This window comes from Struthio camelus, chromosome 6 (genome assembly GCF_040807025.1).
Source record: "Struthio camelus isolate bStrCam1 chromosome 6, bStrCam1.hap1, whole genome shotgun sequence".
NCBI classification, from domain to species: domain Eukaryota; kingdom Metazoa; phylum Chordata; class Aves; order Struthioniformes; family Struthionidae; genus Struthio; species Struthio camelus.
Window position 1 is genome coordinate 23,145,651 of NC_090947.1, and position 11,445 is coordinate 23,157,095.

General features: G+C 45.7%; 2 long non-coding RNA genes across 2 annotated transcripts; both read left to right on the forward strand.

Moving 5' to 3' along the window:
* Positions 1-4,530: 4,530 nt before the first annotated feature.
* Positions 4,531-6,746, forward strand: LOC138067646 (uncharacterized). The gene is made up of 3 exons (XR_011141924.1): positions 4,531-4,612; positions 5,423-5,507; positions 6,613-6,746. It is a non-coding gene; the product is annotated as an uncharacterized lncRNA (long non-coding RNA).
* Positions 6,747-6,921: 175 nt separating this feature from the next.
* On the forward strand, positions 6,922-10,970 carry LOC104148508 (uncharacterized). The gene is made up of 4 exons (XR_695128.2): positions 6,922-7,050; positions 7,645-7,690; positions 8,833-8,922; positions 10,850-10,970. It is a non-coding gene; the product is annotated as an uncharacterized lncRNA (long non-coding RNA).
* Positions 10,971-11,445: the final 475 nt, after the last annotated feature.

Sequence of the window (11,445 nt, forward strand, 5' to 3'; positions counted from 1 at the left end):
CTACTAATCCTACGCTTGCCGGAAGCGAAGTAGCGTCATTCATTGACCAAACTCAGTTGTGTTAAGAGGAGTGCTAGGGGGTGGGGAGAGATTATCTCCCACCTGACAGATAGCAAAGAGCAGAGATGTTCTGAAATAGCAGGAGAAGCCGCTTGTAGGAGAGGCAGGAGAAAGAGCCCCCCGTGAGTCCAACCGTTTCCTGCAGATGCCCTACGTGGTTGGTTATTTTAGTGTTTCCTTTGTGCTGCCACACAAATACTTGACCAAGCCAATCCTTTTTAGCGTATGAGAGAGAACCAGAGCACAGCCCATGCTGTCTGTGCTGTATGCTGAAGAATTACAAAGAACCAAAATTTCCAAGAAGCAGCAAAGATCACAACAGCCACCACAGTGATTTGGGCATTACAAGCATTTAAGTGTTGAGAGCTATTTGTGACAGTTATCTCTAGAGAGCAGGAGTTGCAAAAACCCACCCTCTTTTTTTTTAAATGCTCCCTAACTAAATGAATGTAGCAAGACGCTAGTGTTCTCATTAACCCATGTCCTATGGACAAGAGAGTGATTATTCCTGCAGCTCCTGCAAGAATTCAAACATCCAAAGCTCATCTCTAATTATGCATCTATATTCACTCTCCTTTGGATATTCAAAGCTGAGCCTATACTGAGCATCAAATGCCTTTGCGCACTGTGACTAAGCAACTCTGGCTGCTCTTGGCAGATACGTACCAATTCAGGATGCAAATGTAAAATGTTTTCGTAAGTGCAATAAACTTGCAGTTTTGAGGGCAGTAAAATTCTCACTCAATCGATAGTCTTTATATGTGGTTACACTAATTAATAGTATTTCTGAGTCACGTGAAACCACTGATAAAGGATTAGCAAAGACCGATGCCATGCTAGGGCCAGCATGTTTGCTAGAAATGCTTTGTCTCTTCAGATGGGGCTTCTTAGAGCTGTGCAATTCTAAGCAGGCTTGGAGGGGAAAAAGGGTGTTTGCTTCTCCCCTCCTCCCTGTCCTGCCACGTTCTCTCCTTTTAGCATTGGCTGCTCGAAAATGCTTGTTTAAACCCCCTTTCCTCAAACTGGAGTTGCTTCATTGATGTCTTGCACAGGTACAACATACCTGATCTAAGAGTAAGCTTCCTCAAGGAGAGCAGAGAACTGGCTCTGGGGTTATTTGTTCCAGGCAATAAAGGACTGGGTTTCCTCGCTTTCTCAGCTGAACCCCTTTGGTGGAAGATCCAGACTTACTGTGGCTTTTTAGAATCCTGCAGCGATCTACTAGTAACTGCACTGAGGCAAATAGTTAGAAATAATATTTGTTGCCAGCCTTGTACGGATAAACTGGTAAAGAGGTTAAAGTTAATCCCAAAGAGGGATGGATTGGATCAAGTGCTGGACTAAGAGGGGGGAGATATGACTCAAATTCCTGCAAAAGCTGAGGCAAATGTCACTGCATCTTGGTGCTTTGTATTTAAAACTATAAGGTGTGTGAGTATACCTTGTATACAAGGTATACTCACACATACATATGAGTATATGCACATATACAAGCACACATGCATGCATGTTGAAAATATACTGCCTTTGCCTTGTTAGGGGTACAGGACTCTGGGGCAGGGACTCCTCTCCACATACTCATACCGACCCAGCACAGAAAGCTGAGAGTTCAGCTGAGGCCTCTGGACTCTCATTGCAATGCAAATATCAAGCTTCTAAGCAGGGAGTGGAGTGTCAGCGTCTTATTTATTTATTTATGATTCAAGCAGACAGCTCCTTAAAACTGTTGACCTTATAGGAGAGAGAAGTATTAGGTATGGAGAGGATTACAACAGTGGAAGCAAACACTTGCCCTTGTGAATTCTTATGAACTATATTTAGAATCTAAATCCAAGCATAATTAAACAGTGCTAATGAGACAGAGGGGCTTATCTTCATTTGGCGTGTAATTGGTATCAGTGATTTCTTCATTCATTTTTTCCTAGTTTTAAAGCCTTCTTGTTCCAGTGAGATCTGATGATAAAAGTTACCCTGCAGAGAGAAAGTACCTGGCCTGGAGCTGAAATTCAGCTGGAAGCCTTTTAAGGGATGCAGCTTTCTTGATAGCATGGATAGCTGACAGCAAAACCACTGGCAAATGTGTAGCCAACAGTCAAGCAAGTAGCGTACCCCTGAAAAAAGGCCAGTTTACGCAGTGTTACAAGGACAATAATGGGGAGGAAAAGATCACTGGATGAGTTTTAATAGTGGTGGGTATATAATCTACCACTCTCAATTGAGATTTGAATCCCTTCTCAAAATATGCTCCAGCTCCCCCAGAAGCATGACCCTTGCACAGGAACTCTTGGTGACGGTCGGTGGCTGGCACAGTGCAGCAGGTCGGAGCGGGAGATTGTACCAATCTCTCCTGGCCTTGGTTCCTCTCAGGCTATGACCAGAGCAGCAGCCTCTGTTACAGCTCCACTCCAGTAACCGATTTTATTGCTGATCAAAGGACAACAGCTCCCTTTGGCAGCAGGGATCAGACATGTTTTTTGGCCTAGCCAAACCCAGCAGAGAAGTGATGCAATAGGCAAAGTTTAGTTTATTAAAGTCCAACTTTGCTTTTCAGTTGTGTCTTTGCTTGGCTTTAGGCTCCTTTCTATGGTGTTCTACGACCTCAAATGGATACAAATTTTCGGAAGGCTGAGTCCACATCTGTTGCTTCCAACTACAATAAAATCAACTCTTTCCTATGAGATGGCACAATAATGACTATGTCTTTGTGTATTTTGGTACCACCATGCATGCCAGGGTGCTTGTGCTTACCTGCTGACAAGGGTGCTCAGAAACATCATTCATTTAACGCTCTGCAATGCTTCCCATCCTAGCGGGAGCGCTACAGCCAGCTGGGATCTATTGTCTGCTTGTGGAACTGTCTAACTGCTTGTGGAATACAGGTTCTCCAAACCCTCCTCCCTCCTAAATGACCACCGCTAACTAAATGCCCATCCACCAAATGAGCCAAGCCAGTTCAAAGAGGAGCACTGTAGAGGCTGTGAGCTGCTCTGTTGGATATGAAGAGGGTAGAGTGACGTGAATCCCAGAAAACAGCAAATGTTTTTCATTTTGCTCCAGTAATTCAGCACAGATTTATTCTCTTGGTTACTGAACCCAAGACTTTGTTCTGTCCTTACTGAAAGGGGTTTTGAACGCTTTCCTGCGAAGACTGTTTTGCAGATTAGTCTGAGATATAGGAAATATTTCCAAGCACTTGGTCTAAATTTTCCTGGTTCACTGGGCCACTCTGGCCATGTCACCCACAGGAAATGCCCCTACTTCTTTTTAAGGCTGTTTCCTTTGACTACTTGGGGCTCTGTTGCTGCTCTAGGAGATGAGACTTGCAGATGTCCTTCCCCTTTGTTGCTGTCTAGCTGAGCCCACTGGCTGCTCATTCTTAGTCAGTAATACAGGATGTAACTTTCTAGGGGAGCTGATCTTTTTAGAAGCTGTTTCTCCCCAAAAGAAACATCTTCATCTATTTTTAAGTGCCGCAGAATGGCATATCTGCCCATGTAACTTCCTCTTTTATTTCCTGCCGAAGGTAGGTAAATAATCACCAGCTCTGCCTCGCTGGCAGCCATGTAGCCTGGAAAGACGCCCCGTGCACAGTGCTTTGAGACTGCTGCAGAAGGGAGGCTAAGGACGTTATTTATTATTTGCCTAATCAATCTAAATATTCTCTTTCAGAAAGCACATGCCTAGTGTTTATAAAGCAGTATGTACAGGGCTCTTGAAATGCCCTTCCCTAGTGAAGCGCACCTGCTATTTGAAAAGCGGACATCCCCATTGCTCAGGATGTGGGGCCAGGAGCAAAGACCCTCTTGCAACAGCACTACGCTCGTGAGCTGCTCTCAGCATCACAACCAGTTGTTGACACTGCTGAAATTTAGCCCTGTGTGAGATGATCGCGGCTGTCTATTACTCTTAAGCCCCTTGGAGCCTTCTCTCGGAGCAGAGCGTGGCACCTCTCCCCCCGGAGGCAGCAGGTATGCAGGACCGGGCTGCTTGTTGCTGCCCATCCTCTCCTCAGCTGCTCTGCACCTTTGCAGCACTGGCATTTGGTGTCCTGAGCATTGGGCGCAGAGCAATGTCCATGGTAGCTCTCTCTCACAGCTGGCTTCAGCACAGGGAGCTGTGATCAGGCCACCCTCTTCCCCCCGCTGAAGCCTGCAGAGCGCTGGGGTGTAGCGAACGGCACGGATGCGGGGCGGGACCAGGGTGTGCAGAGGGCGGTTGGCAGGGACATGGGCAACAGCTTCTGTTCCTCTCTTGGAAGGTGCCTGCTTGGTCCCAGAAAAGGTAATCGAGAAAGCAGTGGCATTTCATGGTGCAGAGGAGTCAACCCTCAGCGAGAGGTGGCTGTGGAAGGGACCACGCTGCTCTGCCAAGTGCCTGAACGCAGCACCAAGTGCCGTGATTGATAAAGAGAGGCCACCTGGCTACCGTGCTCTCCAGCAGGTCCCTTCCTGCTTCTCTCTTCCCATACACCACAGAAAAAGTCATTCTGGTCTTCTGGCGAGCCTGTGCCAGCCTTTCTAAATAATACTGTGATGACACGGGCTTCCTCTGGGTGAGTGAGGAGAAGGGAGAAAATGGGGTGGGAGATGCTGTACTGTACAAGAATTTGAGATGCTCTCAGGCCTTATGCTAAAATATTACCTCTGTAGCGCAGGACACAGTGGCAGCCACTGGTCTGGGACAGAAACTTGTAGGCTTGACATGTTAAGTGTTGCAAGGGCAGGCTTCAAGTGTGAGGTAGGTTTAAGTGCTCCCAAAAGAGGACCTAATCCCTTAAAAAAAACCCTGAAATTACAGGTTAGGAGAATATTTTATTCCTCATTGTATGAGGATGAGCACAGAACTGCCAAGTGAATCTTGACAGTCAACTTTAGGCTTAAAACACCCCCAGAGGCAGGCACCTACTTCTCACTAAAGCCCAAAAGTCTTCCTCTCCAATATGACAGGGAGCAGCTCATGCTCAGTGCTGCTCTTGGAGGGGACCCGTGGGGCTGGGTGCTCCGTGGCTGGCAGCACCCTCACCCTGGGAAACAGCAGGGGCAGAGCAGGGGTGCTCCCGGGCAGAGCTACTGGAGCACCTCAGAGGTGACAGGGAAGTCCCCTTGAGGGAGGTGCCTGCTTTCTTTGGCGTGGAGGGGCTGCATTTCTACATGAGCAGAGGGAATTATGTGAGCAGACAGTCGCAAGTCTTGGGGCTTTAAGGGAGAATGTGGCCTGCATGGATTGAACCTGGAGCATTATTTGGGAGGGAGGGTATTTTTACTTTCCAAAGTCTTTTTTTCCAGGAAAAAATGCCCTGGACAGAGTGAAGAAAGGGGGTAGGGGGAAAAAAAAGGTGAAAATAATTTAAGGGTGTTTGTAGGCTGAAGCAAGGACTTCTGCTTGAAGGCAAGAGGCTCTGGAGGAAACTACACTTGCACTGAACTCGAGCACTGTGATTCTGCCAGGTAAGGATACATTCCCACACCTCCAGGTGAGTGATGTATGGAAGTGTGCAAGGAGCATTTAAAAACTATATGTGGTTCAATTCTTCAGAGTTATAGATACATCACCAAAATTCCTTAAAATCTTCCTACTTCTTTATGGCATGTAATTTTAGGCCAAAAACTTCAGAATTTATAGAAGCGCAGTGTAATCCAGAAGAATGTATTTTTGCTACTTGTTTGTAGCTAGGAATGAAAACGGACAAGGAACACTTTAGGAACAGTAAGTTCCTTTTCATTATTAAAAAATTAGTGCCCAAAGAGTGTGTAGTTTTTTTCCTCCCTCTGAATAGGTGTTACTGGTAAGATGGATAAGAAATCTGTTTCAAATAAAAATATAACCTTTAAACAAAAGGTAATTGTTTGATAAATTCAGCCATTTCCAGTGCCCACCATGTCATTTGGCAATACACAGGCTTCCAGTTGGTTTCTATTTTCTTAGCAGTTGCAGTTGCTCTCTAAAAAGATTTTATTCAAGTACTGTTTTTACGTACAAAAACATCTTTTTAATGTCAGACTTCTGAGCCCTATAAAGCAATGTCACTGCCTGAGACCACCGTTTGTTCTGTTCCCTGTTTCATTTGAACACAAACCCACCTGAGGATATAAAGAGTGTTGCGAAATAACTTCTCATATCTTTTCATACAATTCTAGCTTATAGCATCATAGTTAATTAAACTTGACTGGTGCCCAGTAACTGTTAAAACTGAACTGCTGTTTATAAAAATGTCAACCTTTTGTTTCTGAGTTCTAACTTTTCTTAAATGTCCTATTCCTCTAAGTTCATCTCGTTTCCCAGATCCTTCCTTTAAACTACGTAAGCATTGCCTGATGCTGTGTACCAATCCATGTTGTTGCACATCTCAAAGCCCATACAGCGGCTGCTGAGAAATTCTTGGATGGGAGGTTTAGTTTGTTTTTAAAGAAGACTATTTTGCAAATGTTAAAAATGGAATTTCTGTGGAAATTCCATTTCAAGGAATCGTGTGATTCGCAGGGCAGACTCTTCTCATGGCATTCAAAAGAAATGTGATCTGGCTCTTCGTCTGAACCATCTCTGTATTTTTAGGATCATGCTTATGAAATCAGCTTGAAGACTAAGGGAGAGATGGTAGCAAGAGACTGTCAAATCTCAGCTACTGAACTGTCTGTACGCTCACACTGGTGTGGAGCAAATGGAAGATACCTTTCTAATACCAGGTGAGAATGTAAGTGGTGGTTTAAGACGCTCAATTATTTGTGGCTAAATGAAGTGGTGGTTTAAGACGTTCAATTATTTGTGGCTAAATGTTAACTTAGGAGCAAGAACACTGAAATGAGCCATTTGTTTCATGAAAGGTGTCAGCAGAGAAGGCTGGTGGATAAAAGGACTAGGAGGAGACGTCTTCAGGGAGCAGGACCTGGGCTGTGCTGCGGCGACTTTTCCGCACATCTGGGAGTCCAGACGAGTCGGCCCTCAGTGACTCTGCTACATTCACCACTGCTGGATAAACGTAAAGCTCTTAAGGTCTGCATTGCTGTTGCTAATGATACTACTGGGGGATGGGCCCTTTGAGTGAAATGCCGATTTATGTTTCACTGTAGGATTTGCTTACATAACTAGTGAACCTGTATCAACTGTAGCCTTTGCAGCCTGAGTTCACCACTTGGGTTTTGTAGCTTCTCTTGGGGTTGAATAGCTAAGCTGCAAGTTCCATGAGCAAAGTACTTGCACTTGCTTGCAAAGAGTAAGCAGGCCTCTGATAAGAGACCTGATATTAAAATGGTTTGCTTTATTGGCAGAAGTGGCTTTCACTGTTTCCACGGGTTGCCCAAGGTGAGTCTGACCTCTGTGGTCTCTCTGAAGCTCTCTCCTGTGGGTGAGCTGAGCAATGTTGGCATGCAGCTTTTAAGAAGGATTAACTGTGAAACTAGCCAGCACAGGAAATTCTTCTGAGAAAGTAAGAATATTACATTGCGCAACTAAGGAAGAAACACAGCTTCTAAGCCTATAGGATAAAAGTTCCAAGGTTGAGAATGTGATTATTTGGTAGAGCTGTACTCGGCTTGTCTGTAATCATGTTTGCAAGCCCACTCTTAGGGCAAAATTCTGCCTTCACAGATGCAAGAACGGCCAACGGAGAGGCAGGTGTGTGGCCAATGAACAGGTAAGTGACCTCAGCTTCCTGCTGAAACTGAATGTGGTAACAAAACCAAGAACCTCACTTAACCTTCTCAGCCCGAGCAGAACTTGACATGCCAGTCCTGAGCTGGTCTGTTCTGCGGCCTTTGAAATCTAGGTCTGAGCCTTGATGCAGTTTCTCATGCCAAGTACAGCATATCACAAAACCAGAACTCTGGTACTAACTTGCAAATGAAATAATGAGCAAAAGCTGAAAGGCTGTTCCTGAGAAACAGCCATCATCCCCCAAAGGGCAATTCGGATTTGCTGGCTGCACTCTGGAATGTAACTTATTCACAAGGCCAAAGGATAAACATGAATGGAGGATTCTGGCAAAGGGATGCATTTGTTCCTTGCTAAGTTTACTAGCTCCCTGCTGATCTCTTATTTATATAGTAAGACATCAAATTACGATGCTTTAACTTTTACAGTTCTGTAAGGTATGGGGATGGGGGGAGAACCACCACTGTTGGAGAATCAGTTGAGCTAAATGAAGTTTTCTGTTTGTTTGACTTTGGGGATTGTTTTTTTTGACATTAGTTCTTTCACCTTAAATATTTATTTCTTTTTTTCTTTTTAATTTGTGCTATGATGTTAGGTGTTAGACTTCCACTAACCCCACAGCCAAAAAAAAAAAAAAAATTTTACCACAAACTTTGTGGTAGGCAAATCAGTTTTTGAAAAAGATTTTGCTTTCTGGGCTAAGGCTACTACCAAAAGCCCAGTGTAGTGCAAGGCCCTAATATGCTGGGCTGTAGAAATCTGTATTAAGTCATTGCCACTGCCCTGAAGAACATATAGAGCAGGATTAAAAAGCATGAGTTACTAACTATAAATATTCACACATGAAGAAACCGCCACTTTTGCATGCTGCTTTTTTTTTTTTTTGCCTAGGTCCACTACAGCATTTGAAAAATGTAAAATTAGGCAGATTCTAGGTGCCTAATTCCAAATGATGAGCCAAAGAATATGCTGAGTTAGAAAGCCTTGTGGGGGAGGCGTCAATCTTGTGGCTAAACCTGGTTTCCCACATCCTGGGGGCTATTTCCCTCCCTGGTTAGCAGGTGACAAGTGGACACCAGTTCTGTTCGCCTTGCCTGCTGTTATCCTCTCTTGCTCTCTCTACAGAGTCCCCTGTTGAGTTGGTGGTTGCAACCGTACAGCGGGAAGGTGTGGGGAATAGAGACTTCAGTGAGGAAGCTGGACCTGAACAAGCAGGTCAGTAATTAAATTCACACCCTCCTCCCCATCCCCAACTTGCTATAGTGGGGGGGGGGGCGGCTAAGCAATTAATTTGCAATTCGAAACATGGCTAAACAGTGCACGGGCACTTTGCTTCTAAACTATTAACTAGACCAGTCCCTGGCATGGCTCTGGCCTCACTCAACCAGCACGCGCAGGGCAGGGGCAAACCAGCCCAGGGACAGTTTGGCTGCAGCCAACTTTTTTTTTTTTTTAATAAATAACTTCATAGTACGAGCATGGATGTTTGATGCCAGTGGGACCTCCGTGGTAGGGAGTGATGCTGAACACATTTATTTGACTAGTACAGACATAGCCTAGTGCATAACTGGGGAAGACAAAACATATCACACGCAAACATTACTGATCCTTATCCTGCCCCCATCAACTTACTTAATTGCATAAACATCGCTTACATCAGGGAGCGGTTAGAAAGAGTAGCCAGGCCTCTCAGTCTGAGTTATATAAGCCTCATACAAGTCGCTGCCTGTCAGGATTTGCTGTCTTCAAGACAAACTTTGACCCTGCCTACAGATAGCTTAGCTTAAGTCAGCAAATGTCTGGAATTTAGAAATAGCTTAAGCCTCAGCCTATTCCTGCCTGCAAATCATTTAGTCTTACAGATATCTGTGACACCTTAAACTACTACAGCATCGAGCTGGCTGCCATTTGAGGAGGGTTGGGGGGGGGGGGCGGCTGGCAAACACTGTTGTCACTGGGCTCAACCTTGCCGCTGCAGCAAAAAGCAGTTCCCGCGCGCCATCTTGTGGCACCGTCCGGGTATTGGCTGGGCACAGGCCGCCCTTCCCGTGCAACTGCCAGGTTTAATGATGTTTGACAAGGATTAATGGGGGGGGGGGGGGGGGGGGGAAGGCTATCACAGGCTTAAAAAGAGCCAGCCTGGCATATGACCCTGCGAAAGCTAGGGCGCCTGCCGCAGGGCTGCGGTGCCGGCACTCGTGCCCCGACAGTGCAGCCCGCGCAGCTGTTTCTCGAGCCTCATGCTGCAGCAGGCGCCATGGCCTCGAGCAGCGCTGCAGAGACCCCCACCGCGCTCACAGAAACAGGCCGTGGTCCAGCCAGCACCCCTGGGGAAACTGGTGGGCTCCGCTCAGCCCCCTTCCTGCTAATGGAGGCAGACCCTGAGCTGCCTCTTGCTGAACAGGAATCCAACCTGCTCAGTTTAGCGCATGCTGTAAGCCTTAAGCACTAGCTTTTCATATAGACATTAATCAGTCTTACTTGCATGCAGGGCTGGGGTGAGGGTGCCTATCTTACTGTCACCCAGCAACACTCACTCATTACAGAACCCCCATGTGCTAATGTTCAAAATAAAGTAAACATGCCTAGTCATAAGTGCACATTAAAAGCAGAACCCATGCATTCATGGAAACAAGGTTAGCCTGGCACTCAGCCCCTTGGTGTATCTAGCTGACGTCCCCAGCCCTCCTTGCTTGCCGGGGGCAGGGGGCATTAAGGTACTCTTACGGCATGAGTCTGAGTTCATTAAAGATAGTAGAGCAATTAGGTGAGCAAGAGAAAAAGAGAAACAAAGGGCATGCAAGAGAAGCCACACATGAGCATGAAGGACCTTGCGTCTTTTGGTGGGTAGGAAAGTTTGGTTTTGTTTTTTGTTGTGGTGGGTTTTTTTTTTTGACCTTCAATTCTTACAATGCTTTAGCTAGGCGATTACTGCGCAAGTTCCACACAGGCGACCAGGCTCCAAGCTTGAAGGGCTGTATCTTTGCAAGTCCACTGATGGCTACATTTAAAAACAACTGCCTTGGTTTCACTACTTTCCTACCCCCCCCCCCCCAAAAGGCTAGATGGATATGCAAAGCTGTGTCATGATCTGGACTACTATCTTGCAGGACTTTTTAACTGGTTTTTCTTCTGCTACTAGAAACAATTGCACAACAGCTGCAACAGCCTGCAGCCTTTTTACTGGAAAGCATAGACAGCTACCCGTTGGCTTCAGACATTACATCAAGGGACATCTTGCCTTCCTGTAACAACAAAAGAGCTACCCAAGGACTCTTTTTCAAGGCACCCTGCTGCACTCAGCATCCCGGTAAGAATTACTCTAAATTGGTGTGTGACAGGACTTCTACTGCTCCCGCTCTTGGGTTAGAGAAGGAACAAAATGAGGATGAAGGCTCTAGTCAGGGACAGGTGTAAAGAAGTTACATGTGAGAATTTATGGAGCGCAATACTAACAGTCTGTCTTTGTACACAGCAAAGAAAAGAGGAAACATCCTTATTCTCATTCCCAGGTTTAATTCTGAAGTGTGTGACACTGGCACTACAGCAGTGTCTCAAAAATGCATTCTGAGAACAGCCCACTCCTTACTCACCATGGGCAGAGGGACTGCACGCTCCAAGCAGTTGAGAAAAGAAACTGTACACAATGTGAAACAGAAAAATGTTCTGGGTCTGTCTTTGACATAGGCATTTAAAGACCTAACAGGTGATGAGGAAACGTGTGTTAATGGGCCAGAG